The sequence below is a fragment of the Cupressus sempervirens genome, chromosome 8, assembly GCF_028749045.1.
Source record: "Cupressus sempervirens isolate cs-2001-9-10 chromosome 8, ASM2874904v1, whole genome shotgun sequence".
Classification (NCBI taxonomy): domain Eukaryota; kingdom Viridiplantae; phylum Streptophyta; class Pinopsida; order Cupressales; family Cupressaceae; genus Cupressus; species Cupressus sempervirens.
Window position 1 is genome coordinate 242267015 of NC_143125.1, and position 20380 is coordinate 242287394.

Here is a 20380-nt window from a genome sequence, read left to right on the forward strand (position 1 = left end):
AGCTTTAGAAGTGGTTGTCTTAGAAATTCAGTCAAAGGTAATTGAAGACTCCATCTATAGTAGGGCAGCCTACGTGGAGGGGTAGAGACATTTGAAAAAATAAAACACATACAAGGCAAATCACCAGTCAAAGAAATCTCCATGCATTGATTAAAGAAAAAGAGTTGCCAATCAAAAGAGAGGTGGTCATCAGCAAAGCCAGTTAGAGGAGCTTGAAGAGCTGACTAAAAAAAATCCCATGCATGTTAGAGAAGAAGTCATGCAATGGAAAAGAGAAAACTTGTGCATTAAAGGGCTACTGTAGTTAAAGATACACATGAGCAAGGAAGACAACAATGAGCATCAAGAAAAGGGGTAGTCTAGGGCATGAAAGTTGACCATGGCTTGGAAAAGCCATAGAATGTAACACCTCATGCATAAAGATAGGGGAAGTATAGCCCCATGCTAAGAAAAAATCTATAGGTTATTACAAAGGGAAGAAAAAATGCACTCAACCATGTGGAAAGAAGGCAACATCTAATCAAAGAAGACCATGGTAGGAAAACACAAAGAAGAAGTCTTCACACTTGAAGAAAAGGGGAGCTCCATGGCATTAGGAAATAATGGAATAAAAGAACATAACTAGCACCATCAGTGAAAGGATCATCCATGCATTTTAAAAGAGGAAGCCAGTCCACGTTTCAAGGCAAGGAATTACACACTATTGAAAGAGAGAGCAGCAATTTATGTGCCTCTAGTTTCTTTTGACTTCCTCCAGATATTGTGCTTTGCAAAATGGAAGCATGGGTTTAGGTTCTTAATCCCACATTCATGAATCAGAAAGTTTTTCAAATGATTAAATATGAAAGCAGACGTCATGTATTGTGTCTCAAGACACCAAATTTTTTAAGCCACACACTCATGCATGAGGACCCCACCTTGCAGCTGACCTAGACATGACAGCTGGCACAAAATGTAAGCCAAAATTTAGATGAAGATACAGGCTTGCTGATGTGGCAATGCAGTTCTGAATGATGACACATGGCTGCATCAGATGGCAGGGGCATACCTGCAATAATAAGATGTACACATGATAAAGAATGCGGGAATCTGGGATGCCACCATGTGGAAGTGAGTCTCGCACACGGTGACATTGAAATTAAGGGTAGTTTAAGATGGAGCCATTAGATCTCAACACGTGTCATGATTTGATGGTCAACGCATGCCTACTTTCTGTAGGTGCCCAAAGTTTAAGCAATGCAGGTAAGTGAGCTACTGACACATGTCAGTGGGCCCACTCAAATGATGATGCGGAACTCAATGAAAGGAGTGGATGAATCACGGATCAAAATGTGCCATCAGGTCTAGGTAGATGGTGACATGGCAGATGATGTAGATCAAGTAGCCAGTCAAGAAGTGCCACATGGCACTTGGTCAATAGAGGGTTGACCACGAATTTGAAGCAAAGGGAAATTTTTAAGGTCATAAAATTTTATTATTATACCTTTTCAAGTGGGTGACATGTAGATCTCTTTTAATTCAAATGACTTTTAAACTAAAGTTTAAACTTTAGTTTAATTTAAATTTTCAAATTTTAAATTCAAAAGATGTTGCAGACCAGGTTCTTATAACTAAAGAGGGTCATTTTTTCAAATTGACTTTAGAGGGGTTTCTGGTAGGCAAATATAGCAATGTTATATATCGCCAAAATTGGGATGAGACAAACTTTCCAAATCTGATGTCAATTTTTGCATAGGTCCTCACTAGTTCACATTATAGGCCAATTTGTAAAATTTGTGGCACTGGTGGCAGAACAAGCAAGTTTGATCACTAAGTGTCACGGTTTGTTGAAGAGCATATTTGAAGATCTTTTGAATTTTGAATGTGGTAAAAGTAAGCTAGGAAAGATTATCTTGCATTCTTGAGGCCACTTTCAACTAATTTGTTACTTTTACCTTGTGAATTTATTTTAACATCAGAATTAGTTATGATCTTTCATCATGATGTTTTTGAGATATTTGATGCCTCTGAAAGAAAATTGAAAAGGGATCCGATAGAAAATTGAGGAGAGAGATTAGAGAGAGTCTTTTCATGGAAAAGAGAGGTAATTTCATGTAGACAGATGTTAATTGCAGATTCAATCTGGGAATTCCTTGCTCTATATCAATCTCATTATTTCTCATTATACAGGTTCAAGTCTTTTTGAAAAAAATTGCACATTACTATGATACCAAGGTTTTGGTTCTAGTCTTGATGCATTCCCAATACTAAGACACTATATTTTTCAGCATAATTATCTCATGTGAATAGCTATAGGAAGGAATATACAGATAGTTTAGATCTATTAGGTTGTTTCATGTTTTTCATTTCATGCATATGACTATATAATTTCAAGGAAATAATACAAAGAGCAGTAGCAGGTTGAGTTTCATCTTGAATCTTGTCTCCTATCTTAGTGAACTTCAATGTTTTATGATCTTTGAACAAAGAGCCTAGATTGTAGTTGTCGTCCCTTGAGGCTATATGTTGTCTTATTGTTTTTTGTAACTCAAGGGGTTATGTAAATGCTTTAGTGAATCAGCATGGTTGTAGGTTTATTGAGAAGGATATCATGTAAGAATGAGGTTTGGATTGAGCACTAATGTTTATTTACAAGGAAAATAGATGGATCCTATATTTAAATATATACATAAGTATCAGATATCCATATGTATGCATTTGATTCATGGATTTGCCCAATGGATTAGGCACTGGTCAGCTATAGGATCATTAATGTCTTACTACTGCATATTTGAGGGTTTGTTGAATTCAACATTATTAATCAAATGTTCTTTCCCTTTTATGTTGAATAGCTATCAAAGTTTAACCCTCACTCAGCTTGTGGATTTTGTAGAGTTGCAATTAGCTACTGTACAAGGCTTTAGGAGATATAAGGGGTTTTCATCTACTTTAATAGATTAAGGGATATGTTTTTGCACTAGTATGGTATCAATTGAATCTGAGGTCTACCTGCCTAGGTTTAGCAGAGCCTAAAGTAGAAGAAGGGTCATGCCTTATAGTTGGCCTGTTGTTAGAAATTGCATCTTGAAAATGGGAGCTAGCTGCCCCTAGATATGTCAGTTTCTCAGTGGGATAACTGAAAACCCTCCAGCATTTTCAAATAGCCAATAATATGAATACCCACCATCAATAATCCATATACCATTTTTTCTAACATGAGAGATAAGTACCATTTTATCTCCTTCATCATTAGATTCATCTTTTACTACAATATATACCATTTCATCTTCACTCTTATGAAAATATTTAGCCATAAAACAAGATTTCTTACCTTTTCCCTTGTAGTACTTGTAGTTCTTGGAATTTTTCTTGCCTTATTTCTTATTTCTTTTCTTTTCATCTTTGTTTTCTTTATTTGGACATCTTGTAGCAATGTGACCAACTTCTTTGCAAGAAAAATAGATCAGAGGAACTTTACCTTTGTCCTTTCCTCTACCTTTGGAATACTTTCTTGCAAGTAGGGCTTCAACAACTTCAAGATCACTATCTAAGCTTTCCTCTATTTCTTCTTCACTTCCTAATTAACTAGACTTTGATTTCTTATTCTTTTTCTTAAGTGAGACTTTAGCTTCAAATGCAGGCTCAATACCTTTTGAGCTAGGAACATAGTTATCAAAGTTATCTAACTCAAAAGCTATCAATATTCCAACTAGAGCACCCAAAGATATTTTATTATTTGGATCACATCTCATCTCTTGAATAGTAGGAACTCTAACTACATAAATCAGGAGAAGAGTTCTAAGTACCTTGCTTACAAATATTTTTTCTTGAATGTCTGCTCTAGATGCTTTGATTGCGCTTACACTTGCTTTGATTCTTTCTACATATTTTGCAATGTTCTCACCTTCTCTCATGTTCATTTGATCGAAATGACCTCTAAGACTTTCAGCCTTAGCTCTTCTTACATTGTCATCTCCTCTATAGATGTTTTTTAGCTTGATCCACATTTCATGAGCAGTTTTACAATCTTTAACTTCATCAAATTCATCATAATTGATAGTAGATGTAATATCAATCATCATGATATTATGATTTTTCTTTTTAGCAATATCTTCAATTGATCATGTTCTAGTGGGAGTCTTGTATTCAAGATCAAGATATTTGCAAGCTAAATCATTGATGGTAGCCAAATGTAGCCTCATAAGTCCTTGTCATGCTATAAAATTGTCTATATTCAACTTGGGAATTTCTCTTCTAAAAGACATCCTAATCTTTAGCTTAGGTCCTTGAAACCTTCTCTATAAGTACTGAAAGCTTTGATACTAATTGTTGTAAATATAAGAGGAGTAACTAAGAGGGGAGTGAAAAATTAGTTACCACAAAAATAAATCTTAGATCCCTTAGATGTCAGTACAAAACAAACTCTGAAAACTATTGGTGCTTAACAAACATACATAAAATGTTGTAACTTGGAAAATACTTAATATGAAAATCTTATATGTTATCTATGATTACCATTATCTTAATTTAAATACAAGGACATAATAGAAAATAGCATGAACACATTTGGAACAAATATTTAACATGAAAACCCATTTTGGGAAAAACTGCCAATTGAAACTAGTTATTGTTTTCACTCTTCTGAAGTGAGCTTTGTTAGGAGCCAGCCCTGTTAAAGGTTACAAAACAAATTGTTAGGTGTGACCTTATTAAATTATTTAATCACCCTATTATGAGTGGCCTTTTTAGAGGTCTTTAGAAAATTCAATAGAACTACCACCTTATTAGAGGTTTTATAAATAGTTGTTAAACCAACTCTGTTGAGAGATTTAGATCATTGCTATAATGGTTAGAGAGTAACAATAAGATGACCTAATTTTTGATGTGAATAAATTGCTAATTACTAATATCTATTATGGCTTGTACTTGATCCTTCCTAATTGAATATATCTTTTTAGCTTCAGAAGGATATTATGCGTATCCTTTTTATTTTCTTCATTACTGCATCATTGGATCTTCAAAATCTTCCATGCATTCACATTCTTACATACTTTCAAATTCTCAACTTGACTTTATTCTTATATCATTAATATAGTCATGTCAACTCATATACAACTTAGAATAATTAATATTCATCTCTTCAGTTAGCTAGAGCCAATAGATAAATCAATTGAACTCAATATGCCAAAATAAGAAAATTATTTGATAGCTAAACTCGCTTGGTAGACACTAACTCAAAAACAATTTTCCTGTGTTAACAAGGTGAACTTGGTTAATACTGCATATTTGTGAAGATCCTTTGGTAACCAATTGAGCTTAGTTAACATTGGTTTCATCCAACATTTTCTTCATTAACTGATTGAGTTCAGTTAACACTCATCTTCTACAAACTTTCCTTTAACACCCAAGTGAACTTGGTAGACACTACCTTCTAAACTAGGAAAACACAAGAATGCTTGGTAGGCATAGAAAACTCTCTTCATTGCGTGAGTGAGCTCAGAATGCACTAAGTGATAATGACATGAATTTTTTTTAATCATCAAGGACAATACACAATTAGTTAATTGTATCCAACAAGGAATTGGTCCCCAAACTAATAGACAAGAATGTGATAGGAAAAAAATGGGTATTCAGGAGCAAGATGAATTAACAAGGTGAAGTTGTAAGGATCAAAGAAAGATTGGTATGTAAAGATTACTCATAACAAGAAGGAATAGAGTATGAAAAAACCTATGCTCCTGTGGGAAGAATACAAACAATAAGGTTATTCTTGGCCTATGCAACACATAAGAAATTTAAAGTGTATCAAATGGATGTCAAATTAGCATTTCTGAATGGAGAACTTGAAGAAGAGGTATACATAGAATAGTCTAAAGGTTTTGCTTTAACAGATGACAATGACATAGTATGCAGATTGAAGAAAGCATTGTATGGCTTAAAGAAAGCACCCAGAACTTGGTATGCAAGGTTGGACAAGCATTTAACAAAGCTTGGATTTAGCAAAGGCATGGTAGACAATAATCTATATTGGAAATAAATAGATGATGGATTGTTGATTTTGGTAATATTTGTTGATGATATCATATTTGGATAAAATGATCATGAAAGTGAAAAATTTATAGAAGAAATGAAGAAGTAATTTGAAATGAGCATGATAGGAGAGATGAAATACTTCCTAGGATTATAGATTATGCAAGATAAAAATGGAATCTTTATTTCTTAGACTAATTATTTGAAAGATCTACTAAAAAGGTTTGGTTTGGAAATGTGTAAACTGGTTGGAACACCTATGGTTACTAGACAAAAGTTATCTACAAAATATGGGACACCTAATGTTGAGTAGAAGAAGTATAGATCTATGATTGGAGTGTTGCAATAGCTAACTCACACAAGGCTGGATATTGAAAATGTGGTTGGAATTGTTACAATATTTTAAGCTAATCCCAAAGAAGCACATTATGTAGTATCCAAAAGAATATTTAGATACCTAAAAGGAACACTAGAGTTTGGATTGTCATATGAAAAATCTAATGATTTAACTTTATATGCTTATACTTGTTGGTGCTCAAAATTGTAGCCCCGATTTTGAATACCATTGATAAACTAAGCCCTATAAATACTTTTTGATGCCTATGTACCTGAATGTACTTGAAAAGCTTATAAGGTGTTTAATGCTTCTAACACCTTCCATCAATGCAATCTATATGTTTCATAAAGTTAAATTGACATTCTGAGCTATTTCATGGTCTTGTTTTGACTAGTTTCCAATTTTTCATTTTTACTCAAGTGTCAAACAGTGGCGGGAGGCTATGTTTGCAACTAAATATCTTACACCCAATAATGTTTCATTACTTGCTGCTTTGGGAGTGTTTAGTATCCATACTTGAGAGCCTATATTTCAGATTTTGAGTCATTTCAAATACATTTGACTAGGTTTTGAATTCCTCAAAGTTGGTTATTTACTGATGTCATGATGATGCAAAATGTTCTAAATTTTGGGAAGCCCTATTTGATGAGTTATAACTTTTGACCAATTGACCCAAATGAGAAAATTCCCATTGCATTGAATTTTAGAGGTTAGAGACCTTCTATGTTTCAATTTTCAGCTTATGAAAAATTTGTTTGATTAGTTTTCAAACATGATTCCAATTGCAATTTTTAACTTTTTAGTGGTGTCAGCACATGTAGATTTGTCAGTACCCCTGTTCATGATGTCATATTTCAAAATCCATGATAGATGAGATTGAATGGATTTTACCACTATGTTTTACTCTAAAAATACCTTAAGTGTGTCAATTTTCAAGTCTTGACGAATCTATTTGCACACTTTCCTAGGTCAATTCCATTCGCAATAAATGTTTTCTTTCATTATTTCTAGTCTACAAAATTCTGAGTAGCCCACTTTGACCACTTGCAAAATATGCCCTGATATTCATCATGAGCCCAAATCCTAGATTTATACTCTCATCGTGATAGTGAACGAACATCCCAGTTTTTGTCTTCCCAAGTGTTAGTTTGCCAAATTTTTGAAGCCAAATCTGAATGCAATTTATTGTTTTCTGACATGTTTTCTTCCAGGTAGTTCTGAGAGGTCAAATTTGATGGTCAATATATTTTGACACCAAAATTTTCATGAGACAAGATTCAACATGGTACAAGTGTTCAGAACAAAGAATCAATGTGCCAATTTTTGGAGCCTAGTCTGATGTTTAGGTTAGTTTTTAAAGCCAGCCAACAGGCCCTATTAGTAGAAATTTGAAATTTGCAGATAAGTGATAAATGAGTTTTAATGATTTTTTAGTGATGTATGTCAATTCAAATATGTGTTAGATGTTCTATGGATCAGTTTGGTACTTTAGTCATTTGAAAACAAATTTTTTTTAGCTAGACCCACCTAGGGCCTGATAGATCTCATCATAACAATGCAATTATGTGTGGACTCAAGATTCTCAAAGGGTTTTAAAGTAGGCATGAGATATAAATAGGGACTTAAAGGTTACCAAATCCTCCATTGATTTCAAGGAAGAAAACTCAAACAATGAAGGGACAGTGCATGCCTTTGTGGTAGGGAATGAAGCATAGCTTTAAATAGAGCAATTTGTGAACATGTTTTGATCCCAAATGTCGATGCTCAAAATGTAGACACAATTAAATTTAAAAGGGAAACTTTCATAGGCACAATCTAATGCAAGTCGAGGACATCAAAATTCAAAGTCAGATTTAGGGTGTTTTCTAAGAAACCAAACTTTGAACATATAGAGAATGTGCTCCCACCTTCCACAGAATGATTACACTTGGTTTTTGGATGTATAGGCTTAGCCTATCATCTATATGTTTGGAGTGTTTCCTCTAGATCTTATGTAAACTTTTGGAAGGCTTAAATATTCAGAGGAGAGAAATCACTAAAAATATTTAAATGATGTCAAATGTTACAACATAAAGAATTGTTATGCCCCCAGGTGAAAGTGCATGGAGCAAGAATAGAACAGAGCATCTCACTTACGGTGAGAAGAAATGATGTGTTTGAGCTGCATGGCATGCTCCTCATGAGTAATATGTAACACTTCTCTAATATTTGTAAGAAGAACTTCAATTTCCCAAGAATGATTTCCTTGAAGATACAATGCCTCTAGAAGTGAATAATATGCATGAAGCTCAATCTTTTTCAAATTTGCATTTGTACTTGTCTCTGGAATATTAGTAGGATTCTCAATAGTTATATCCATATCCTCAAAAAAAAATTATCCTATCATCTATCTATGTTCTTTGATGAAGATAGGAGAGCTACCAAGTTTAGTCAGAGAGCTGGTTATAGGTGGAAGTCCCAATTTGTCTGTGCTCCCCAATTTTTCACAATTAATTTCTCATAGTGATTTTAATTGTAGAGAATTGGAGGTGCCATGTGTAGAGAGTGTGGAGTGCATGGAATGACTAAGGATGGTGAAAATCACAGCAATGACAAAATTAGTTGACGAAGGTCGCATTTGGAGCTTCAAGAAAGTAATTTACATGTTGAGTGAAGCAGTCAAAGTAGTTGAAACCCTCATGGCACTTACTATACAAGTTGTACAATGCTAAAGGTAGAGCAATAGGGGAAGGAGATCCCAAAAAGCACAACATAATAGAGGAACCCATGTGGTTGGAAAGAGTAGGTAGAGTAACACGCAATGTATAGAAAAGGAGCCACAATTTTTGAAAGAGACTTGCACCAGAAAGGGAGAGAAGCCATGGCATGATAGTAAGAGTGGTAGTATCACATAAAGGAGAAGAGTAGTTGGGAAAGGGAGTCCACAGCAAAGCATGGAATAAGGCCTCCCATCCATCATATAGGGTAGACCAATGATGAAGAAGGTAGACTCACATACACATAGAAGAAAGAAGTTGACTATGTAATAGAGGAATGCATCAGAAAAATAGGAATAGGGGAATAAGTTGCAGAAACATGGAGGAGTCTACTAGAAAACCATGTTGGAGAGTAAAATGGTTGGAGGGAGAGACTAGCATATAAAGAGCAATAAAAGACCAAGCCATAAGGGAGGGGTCATAGTTCATATGCAAGGAATGGGTGTGAGCATGGGAGATGTCATGGCTACTCTACCTTTGTAGTTAACACTCATGATGGTAATCTCTGGGGATTCATGTGAAAAGAATGAAGAGGAACAGGATTAAGAGAATGCCTTTAGATGCACCATGTGATTAAATAGCCATCAAACACATGAAAAAGGAGAAAAACCATTAAGGGTTTAGTTCCACATTGAGTGGGCAATGATTTCATTAACCTTTTAAATACTAAAACACTCAACATGCATGGTGTCTAAGGACACATGGTTTTTTTCGGCTAAGGAGGTGATGAGTTTCCTGTTTGGATGCCTAGCTAGCATGATAAATAAGGAGAATTTTAAACAAAGGCCCTCATACATTGATGTGGGGAGATGCACCTAGATTGTGATATGTGTCTGCATTGGAGGGCTGGTGCATGCCCATAAAAGGAAGCTACTCACCAATTAACAAATGCAAGCATGTGGAAATGTGACACATGGCAGTGGGTCTCAGTGCATGGTGACATAACAAAGGCACTAGATGATGACACGTGGCCTGAATCAATGGCCTATGGATTCACACTTTGAGAAGTTGCAAGATGGTTAAGAAATATGGTTAAGTAGGAAAGTACCATGTGGCAATGAGGTGGCAAGAGTGCAAAGATGAACCAATCATGAAGTGCCATGTATCATAGAGGTCAAACCAAGTTTGACCTAAATTCAAAGGGTAGGGGAAAATTTGAAAGAAATAAAAATAATTTTTAATTATTTTTGAAAAGGAATTGCACATTCAAACACTTTTAAATCAAAAGTGGTTTTATTCTAAAGTTTATACTTTAGAATATTTTAAATTTTTGAAAAATGAGTTGTAGACCTAAGTCTTATAACAAGGGGGGAAATTTTTTCAAACTAATATTTTGGAGGTTTCTGAGAGGCAAATATAGGCATATTATATATCATTGGAATTAAGAGAAGATGAAATTTTTGATTATGGAGTTCATTTTTGCACAAGAATTTACTGGTTTGAGTTATAGGCAAAAGCATAAAATTTGGGGCCTTCTCAGTGAAAAGAGCTAAAATTGAAAATGCAGTTATAGGCATGGTAAAAACACTTGGTAAAAGGCCTATTGGATTAATTTTGAGGATATTATGTCATTCTAGTATAATTTGGCTCCAATTTTCAGTTAGAAAACAAAAATGATCAAGGATTTGATTGCTCAGTTGTAGAGAGAGATTAGAGAGATTCTTTTCATTGCTAGGAGAGGGAATTTCAAGTGGACACATGTCAGATGTAGATCAAATCTAAGAATTCCTTCCTCTATATCATTCCTTCTCTCTTTCATTGTCAGGGTTGGTAATTTTTTCTGTGATACCAATAGGGTTCCAGTGTTCTACTGTGAAACTAGGATTTTTGATAGTTTTTCTTCCTGTCTATTGAGTTGTACTCTAGTAGTGAAGGCTAGACATTTACCCTTGTGTAGATTTTCCTTTCATTTTCATGTTTTGCATCTAAGATAATGGAAATTGATGTGTGATCTAGTAATATATCTTCAGTTGCATTTAGTATTACTAGTTTAATGTATTTAGTCTTTCTAAGGATAAATCCAAAAGGGGATTTACAATTAATTATCTGGGTTTTCTTATTCTATCTCCTGATTCTTCATATGCCATTAACTTTGTAATTGAGGGAATAAGGTTTATTTGATTTAAGACATCTTGGATGAGTTGTGTGTCAGATCTGTTGTTCCTTTTGACTCAAGGAGTGAAGTAAATTCTTCAATGTTTTGATAGGGTTTCTTGGTGTATGGAGGTGATATTTCATAAGAATGGAATGTGTGAATTTCAATTGACAAACTTAATTGCAAGGCAATTAAGTTAGGTCATCTTGTTGGTAATGACTCTGTAGTGCCAACCCCTAGTTCACATTTCTGTTATCATTGTCAAATTCCTTAGGCTGATTTTATGCATTGATTAGTTTTAGAGATACTAGATTTATAATATTACAATATTATTTCATGTCTTGAATTACAAATATATCGGTTATAATTGTTTAGTTGATTTTATTTCACATGACGTTAATGATGTTTTCATGATTCCTAGTTAGTAAATGTGGTTTCTTTCATAAAAATGTTAACATGATGTCTTTAATGATGATTATGTTGTATTGATAGATATGCATTATTATGTGTATGCATTTGATGTTAGACTTGTGATTTTTACGATACTTACCCCATACTTGCATGTGTATGGTGTGCATGTTTATTTTATCTTTCTATTTGACATGTTTGATGTGGTTAAGGGAGGGAGTCGTAGTCACTTGCTAGTCAAGATCTACACAATGAACCACTCCCTGCCATTGTCTATTTAGTTTAGATATAACTATATACATGTACATGCTCGTCTTTTATGCAGGATGTAGGTATCGGACATCAACTTCCCTGAATTGCTAGGATGAGCATGCCCTATTACATATACTCAAATGGTGAGAATGGGAAGATAATGATCAGGTCCAATCCTAGCCATAGCCTAAAATACTTGTCCTACAAGGAGGACTCGTAACAAACTGTCTACCCTTTTTAAAACTCATGAGTATTTTGTGCGTATGTTGTTTTGTGAGTCTTTGATGAATTTTTTATTAATTAAGTCTAATTTAAAGATTTAATTAATGATTTAATTTAATAGAGAATTATTATAACATTTTAATATTTAATTATATTTAATTAATTGAGAAATTAAATAAATAAAAAGAATTGAATTTGAGATAAAACTTGTAAGATTAAATTTAGAACGTGATGATATTTATTCAATTTAATAATAATATATTTAGAGTTCATTTCTAAGCAAATGCTAAATATTATTGTTATGTAAGTTAATAAATATTTATCAAATTAAAACGTTCAAAAATAAATTAAGAAGTTCAAAGATATTAGTTTACGGAAAAGATCTAAGTTCACATGATGCCTACATGAGACTATAATATAGGAAATTAATCAAGAGATAAAATATGTGAATTTAATAAAGATATGTGAACTTGATTAAGATATTTTAATAAAATGTGCATGAGATTAAAGTTATAAATTTATTAAAGTCAAGTCAAGTGGAAAATTAAATACAGTAATTTAATAATTCATTTGTCTTAATTAAAAGAAAATTAATTGTGCGTTAAAGAATTAATTAAATTAAATAATTATAATTTTAGAAGTGGTGATGACAAAAACCCTAAAAGGTAATTAGATTCTATATTAGAGGGTTTTTGGGTCATTATTATGGACATGAGTTATAGATGCAAGTTTTAAAAAGATACAGGTTTGAAGAGAAAATTAGAGGGTTTGAAAAAGAAGGGAAGTTTTTCGTAGCTTGAAGGATTTCGCTTGTAGTAGGAATCTTTACCTAGCTGCTAGAGTTTAGCATCAGATCCGGGTAGGATCTTGTGGTTTAATTGTATATTAGTTTTTGCTCTCCAAACTTTTGTCTACTTCGTGTCTGTTGCATGTGTTGTCTTTTTTCTAGTATGCAAATAATTGTTCTTGATTGAAAAATATCTGTACATGGCTTAGATGGATACTTCATTGAGTTTATTTTAGAGTATTGTATTTGAATAAGAAATTAATTAAATATGAGAATCTATTGGATATTGAAATCAAGCTTGAGATTTAAAAGATAAACGTCCTCTTTCAATAGATTTTAAGAACGAAAATTAATTTGGGAAAAAGTTTGAAATGAAAAGAAAATTTGAATGGTCAAACTTAGTTTTCCTATCAGACTAACAATGTATATATATATATATATATATATATATATATATATATATATATATATATATATATATATATATATATATATATATATATATATATATAATAATTCTATTGTAAAGTTTGTTTGAAATGGATATCATAAATTTTAATGAAATAGGAATTTATCAAATTATAAAATAGTTGTTAAATTTTCAAATATAATAATTTGAAAAAAATCTATCGTTGGACGTTGGCGATTTAATTATTATAAAAATACATACATACATACATACATATATATATATATATATATATATATATATATATATATATATATATATATATATATATATATATATATATATATATATATATAAAATAGGGAGGGGCAAGTTTTACCCACCCCCTACCCCCGTGTCCTTCATAATATGGTGGTTAGCCACTATCACAGTAGTGATTGCTGCAACAGAAGCAATACTATGTACTGCTGCTGCGGCAGCAGCCTACTACGGCAGAGCTGGTACAAATTATAATAAGGGTGTGGCCAGTTTTAATAGCCGACGGGCTATACATGTTTTTTTTAATATATGTTTTTAATTTTATTTGAATTATAATTTAGTTTTATTATATTTTAATTATATTAAAATTTTAAATTATTAAATTTAAATTATATTAAATTTTTAATAATACTAAATTTATATTATCATTTATTGATAATTTTGCGATTAAATAAATTATTTATAAATATAAAATAGATTTATAAGAAAAATATTAATTAGTTTAATTAAAATTTGATTAAATTGAGAAAGGAAGTTGTTTAAATTAAGGTTAAAGATTTATTAAATTATTATAATACCAATTTTGATGAAAACGTAGATTATTATATCGATAGATCAATAAGTGTTATTAATAATTTAAATATTACCCTTGAGTTGTTTTGGGGATGTAACTTGAAATCAATTATGGGTAATTGTGTGTTTCATTTGGATATAGGAAAAAGATATTTTTGTAAGGGTAAAATTATGAGATTTATCTGATTTAAACATACGTTCAACTAGAAATGGAAATCTTAGATTAACTCAAAAGTATATTATTAAACAATTGAACTATGAGACTAGTCAGATAAACACAAACTTTGAAAAACTAAATCTTTACTTGTAACCCGATTATGAATTTTTAAATCAAACCCAACTATGAACTGTACTATATTGTTTTGCATATATTGTCTATGCTTTTAAATTTTGGAGTCAATTAGATGTTGACCAGTCTAGGATGTACACCAGAGGCTTTGTCGGATTTTATTTATACCATTTATGTGGCTGGATGTCATGATGTGTTTTGTGATTCATATTGGAGATTATATTTATGAGGTTTACTTTTAGAAGCATTTATGTGTTCTTGGATGGGAGAACCATCTTATTATTAGATTTCCTATTGAGGAACTGAGTTTGATCTTTATGGGTGTTGTGGTATGGGACACAACTATTTTTTATGTGCTTAGGAGAGGTTGTCTAGGTACGTGACTTGGGAGTGGCTTGCATAGGGGTCCGGGACCCAAAGTGGTCAATTCCAGGGTAACCTAATGCAAGTTATGTAATAAGTGATAATCTAGTAAGTAAAATTTATGGGGCGAAACACACTAAAAAATATAAGTTAGAGATATTTGACCCAACCATGCCTTGAGTGCTTGTATAGACTAAGGATGGGAATGGGATGAGTGCCTCGTCTTCTTGAGAGGGCTTTTTGGTTTCCACATGTGTGATGTTGAAGGTTCGGGGTTCAGAGTAACTAGTCCAAGGTAACTCAATGCTTGAGGGTCTAGGGTCTATTAAGAGACCAGTCCAGGGTAACTCAAGCAGCCATGTGATGACACTCCCTAGTATATAGCCTGAGTCTCCTCTGTAGATTTGTGTACCTCTGGTGGTGTATTTATTGTTGGATGTGTTTATTGTGGTTATTACTTTCATTGAGGATGATTGGTGATTCATGGATGACGTACTTTTGACATGTGGTTACTGACTTGAGGAGGATATCTTTTGTTGACTTTATCTTATAATCTTGGTATTTGGTTTATACTTGGTTCATGTATGATGTTTGGTTATGTGGAGTTGGTATTGGATTGAATGTTCTTACTTTTGGATTATTTTATCTTCTTGAGTAGCATGTGTTACCTTTGAGGTATTTTTGGCTATTAGAGGTACCTTGCCTAGGAATGTTTTATGTTTGATAGCCATTTGTGGATCGTTCATTATCTTCCCTGCACAGTGGTAGTGGAAGCCTGACTAGGTAACCACGTGGTTGAGAGGTAGTGTCTTCTTACCATTTGGGTTCCCCTCACATTGCCAGTTGTTGGATTTTCATTGTAGAAGATGTACCTTTATCATTCTTATTTCTAATCTCAGAGGCTTCTTTTTAGATGATGTATATATGTTATCATGTATTCTGATGTATTGTATCTATTTTCACATACCCTGCGACATGTGTAGTGGATGTTATTTGGTGGATGTACTATCATTGTATTAGATATACTTATGCTTTGCTTAAGTGATTATGTATCTGGTATTTCTTTACGATCTTGAGACATTGTACTTGGAACTTAAACTAATTAATTTTAAATTATTAAATGTGACTCAACATAAAGGAACCCTTGAGGAATTGAAATTGTATCTGTAATTGCAAATGTGTATCTGATGTGTATGTTCATGTTGGTTCCGCATTAATGTTATCTTGATGTTGTTTAAATTCTTTTTTTTTAAATAGTTTAGTAAACATTGTAACATGTTAGGTTTATTTCTCTTGCATTCTCGAGCAAGGCATTACATCTGGTATCAGAGCCTGAGTTTCAACATTGGGAACTATGGGCATTATGTGCGCCATCACTTGAGAAATTAGTAAACTTGCAACTTATTTAAATGAAAAACTTATATTGACATCAAACTTGAAACCAAACTGTTGAACAAAAAACTTTGAAATGATACAAATTCTGAACATGGAACTAGAAAACTTATAAAACTTTTCAAATTATTGCTTTATGTTAGTTAGTTATGACCCTATGGTTATGATGGATTCTTAGATGTTGTTGTTGTGTTTGGGTGTTGTAGGAGAGATGACTTCTAGTTCTAGATCCATTGCTAGGGGTCGTAGCTCAGGATGTGGTAGAAGTCATGGGAGAGTTAGTCACTGTATTCCTTCCTTGGTCCATTCAGGAGACCCTATTCAGGAAGAGGCTAGAGAGGATGATAGTGTTAAACATCATGCTAAGACAGAAGGACCGGTCACTAGAGACTTGGTCAAGGAGATCCTAGCACGCCTACCCTTGCAGGATAGAGCTCATCATTCAGAGCATGGAGATAGAGATAGGTCCATTAGTCCTAGAGGGAGGAACCTAGAGAGCATAAGGTGGTCTAGCTAGTCCATCTAGATGAAGGACCTATTATGGGTCAAGATCAAACCTTTTAATGGAGAAGGTACTGGATATGATGCTGAGAATTGGTTGATTGCACTAGATAGATGTTTTTCCATGCAAGACTTTGATTCCAACATCAAAGAAAGATATGCCATCACCCACTTAGAGCTCTTTGCAGCAAATTGGTGGAATATAGAGGAGAAGAAACTTAGGATAAATATGCAGACTGTCACACGGGAGTTGTTCCACGAACACTTACATGAGCGATTTCTATCAGAGCAGTGGCAACTTTTGAGGGCATATGAGTTTCATGACTAGAGACAGGGTTCTAAGACTGTGGTGGCGTATGAGCGTAAGTTCTTCGAGCTTATGTCTTATGCAGGAGTTAGTGATAGCTCGCCATTGATGGTCCAACGTTTCATTAAAGGACTTAATGTTAACATCATTGGGGGTGTTAAGGTTTTTCAACCTAAAACCCTTAAGGATGCAATTTTGTGAGCTACTTTGGTTGAGATGAGTGTGACTTTGGGTCAAGGTGGCCTACCAAGTGTTCAGGCTAGAGGGGCACTTTATTCAGGAGCATTGAGGGATAACCAGTCTCAAGGGGCTAGAAGTTTTAGAAATTCTCCTAACTTCTCTAAAGGTAATCAGGAGAAGCCAAGAAGAAAGTTCTTCCATGGTAATAGTGGTGGTTCGCAGTTAGGGAACTATCGCAACTAGAAGCGTAGTATGCGCAATAGGTTGGATTGAGTTCCTCAAGATTATAGTCAGGATGCTAGTGTTGGTAGTTTTGATCAGTCGCGTGCACTTGGAGCTCAGGGAGGCTTTAGTGGAGATTGCTACTTTTGTGGACAATATGGTCATAGAGCGACCAATTGCCCCGATCATGGACCTTAGTTTTGAGTTTTTTGAGTTTGATTCATGTCTCTTAGTAATGGGCTTCTAGGAGTAAGCCTAATTCTAGGGGGGGTGGATGTAGTGCCTGCCCCTAGTTCGCATTTCTGTTATCATTGTCAAATTCCTTAGGCTGATTTTATGCATTGATTAGTTTTAGAGATACTAGATTTACAATATTACGATATTATTTCACGTCTTGAATTACAAATATATCGGTTATAATTGTTTAGTTGATTTCATTTCACATGATGTTAATGATGTTTTGATGATTCCTAGTTAGTAAATGTGGTTTCTTTCATAAAAATGTTAACATGATGTCTTTAATGATGATTATGTTGTATTGATAGAGATGCATTATTATATGAACGCATTTGATGTTAGACTTGTGATTTTTATGATACTTACCCCATACTTGCATGTGTATGGTGTGCGTATTTATTTTATCTTTATGTCTGACATGTTTGATGTGGTTAAGGGAGGGAGTCATAGTCACCTGCTAGTCGGGATCTAGACGATGAACCACTCCCTACCATTGCCTATTTAGTTTAGATATAATTATATACATGTACATGGTCGTCTTTTATGCAGGATGTAGGTACCAGGCATTGACTTCCCTGAATTGCCAGGATGAGCATGCCCTATTACATATACTCAAATGGTGAGAATGGGAAGATAATGATCAGGTCCAATCCTAGCCATAGCCTAAAATACTTGTCCTGGAAGGAGGACTCGTAACAGACTGTCTACCCTTTTTAAAACCCTTGAGTATTTTGTGTGTATGTTGTTTTGTGAGTCTTTGACGAATTTTCTATTAATTAAGTCTAATTTAGAGATTAAATTAATGATTTAATTTAATGGAGAATTATTATAACATTTTAATATTTAATTATATTTAATTAATTGAAAAATTAATTAAATAAAAAGAATTGAATTTGAAGATAAAACTTATAAGATTAAATTTAGAACGTGATGATATTTATTCAATTTAATATTAATATATTTAGAGTTCATTTCTAAGTAAATGCTAAATATTATTGTTATGTAAGTTAATAAATATTTATCAAATTAAAATATTCAAAAATAAATTAAGAAGTTAAAAGATATTAATTTATGGAAGAGATCTATGTTCGCATGATGCCTACATGAGACTATAATATAGGAAATTAATCAAGAGATAAAAAATGTGAATTTAATAAAGATATGTGAACTTGATTAAGATATTTTAATAAAGTGTGCATGAGATTAAAGTTATAAATTTATTAAAGTGAAGTCAAGTGGAAAATTAAATAAAGTAATTTAATAATTCATTTGTCTTAATTAAAAGAAAATTAATTGTGCGTTAAAGAATTAATTAAATAAAATAATTATAATTTTAGAAGTGGTGGTGACAGAAACCCTAAAAGGTAATTAGATTCTATATTAGAGGGTTTTTGGGTCATTATTATGGACACGAGTTACAGACGCAAGTTTTAAAAAGGCACAGGTTTGAAGAGAAAATTAGAGGGTTTGAAAAAGAAGGGAAGTTTTTTGTAGCTTGAAGGATTTTGCTTGCAATAGGAATCTTTATCTAGCTGCTAGAGTTTAACATCAGATCCAGGTAGGATCTTGTGGTTTAATTGTATATTAGTTTTTGCTCTCCAAACTTCTGTCTGCTTCATGTCTATTACATGTGTTGTTTTTTTTTTTGGTATGCAAATAATTGTTCTTGATTGAGAAATATATGTACATGGCTTAGATGGATACTTCATTGAGTTTATTTTAGAGGATTGTATTTGAATAAGAAATTAATTAAATACGAGAATCTATTGGATATTGAAATCAAGCTTGAGATTTAAAAGATAAATGTCCTCTTTCAATATATTTTAAGAACGAAAATTAATTTGGGAAAAAGTTTGAAATGAAAAGAAAATTTGAATTAGAAATTTGAATGGTCAAACTTAGTTTTCCTATCAGACTAATAATGTAAAGCTTATTATATATATATATTTAAAATAATTCTATTGTAAAGCTTGTTTGAAATGGATATCATAAATTTTAATGAAATAGGAATTCATCAAATTATAAAATAGTTGTTGAATTTTCAAATATAATAATTTGAAAAAAATCTATCGCTGGATGTTGGTGATTTAATTATTATAAAATATATATATATATAAAACATGGGGAGGGGCAGGTTTTACCCATCCCCTACCCCCATGTCCTCCATAATACGACAGTTAGCCACTATTGTAGCAGTGACTGTTGCAACAATAGTAGCTTGCTACGGCAGAGCTGCTATAGATTTTAATGAGGCTACGGCTAGTTTTAATAGCTGACGGGCTATAAACGTGTTTTTTTTAATATATGTTTTTAATTTTATTTGAATTATAATTTAGTTTTATTGTATTTTAATTATATTAAAATTTTAAATTATTAAATTTAAATTATATTAAATTTTTAATAATACTGAATTTATATTATCATTTATTAATAATTTTGTGATTAAATAAATTATTTATAAATATAATACAGATTTATAAGAAAAATATTAATTAGTTTAATTAAAATTTAATTAAATTGAGAAAGGAAGTTGTTTAAATTAAGGTTAAAGATTTATTAAATTGTTATAATATCAATTTTGATGAAAATGTAGATTATTATATCAATCGATCAATAAGTGTTATTAATAACTTAATTATTACCCTTGAGTTGTTTAGGGGATGTAACTTGAAATCAATTACGAGTAATTGTGTGTTTCATTTGGATATAGGAACAAGATATTTTTGCAAGGGTAAAACTATAAGATTTATCTAATTTAAACATACATTCAACTAGAAATGGAA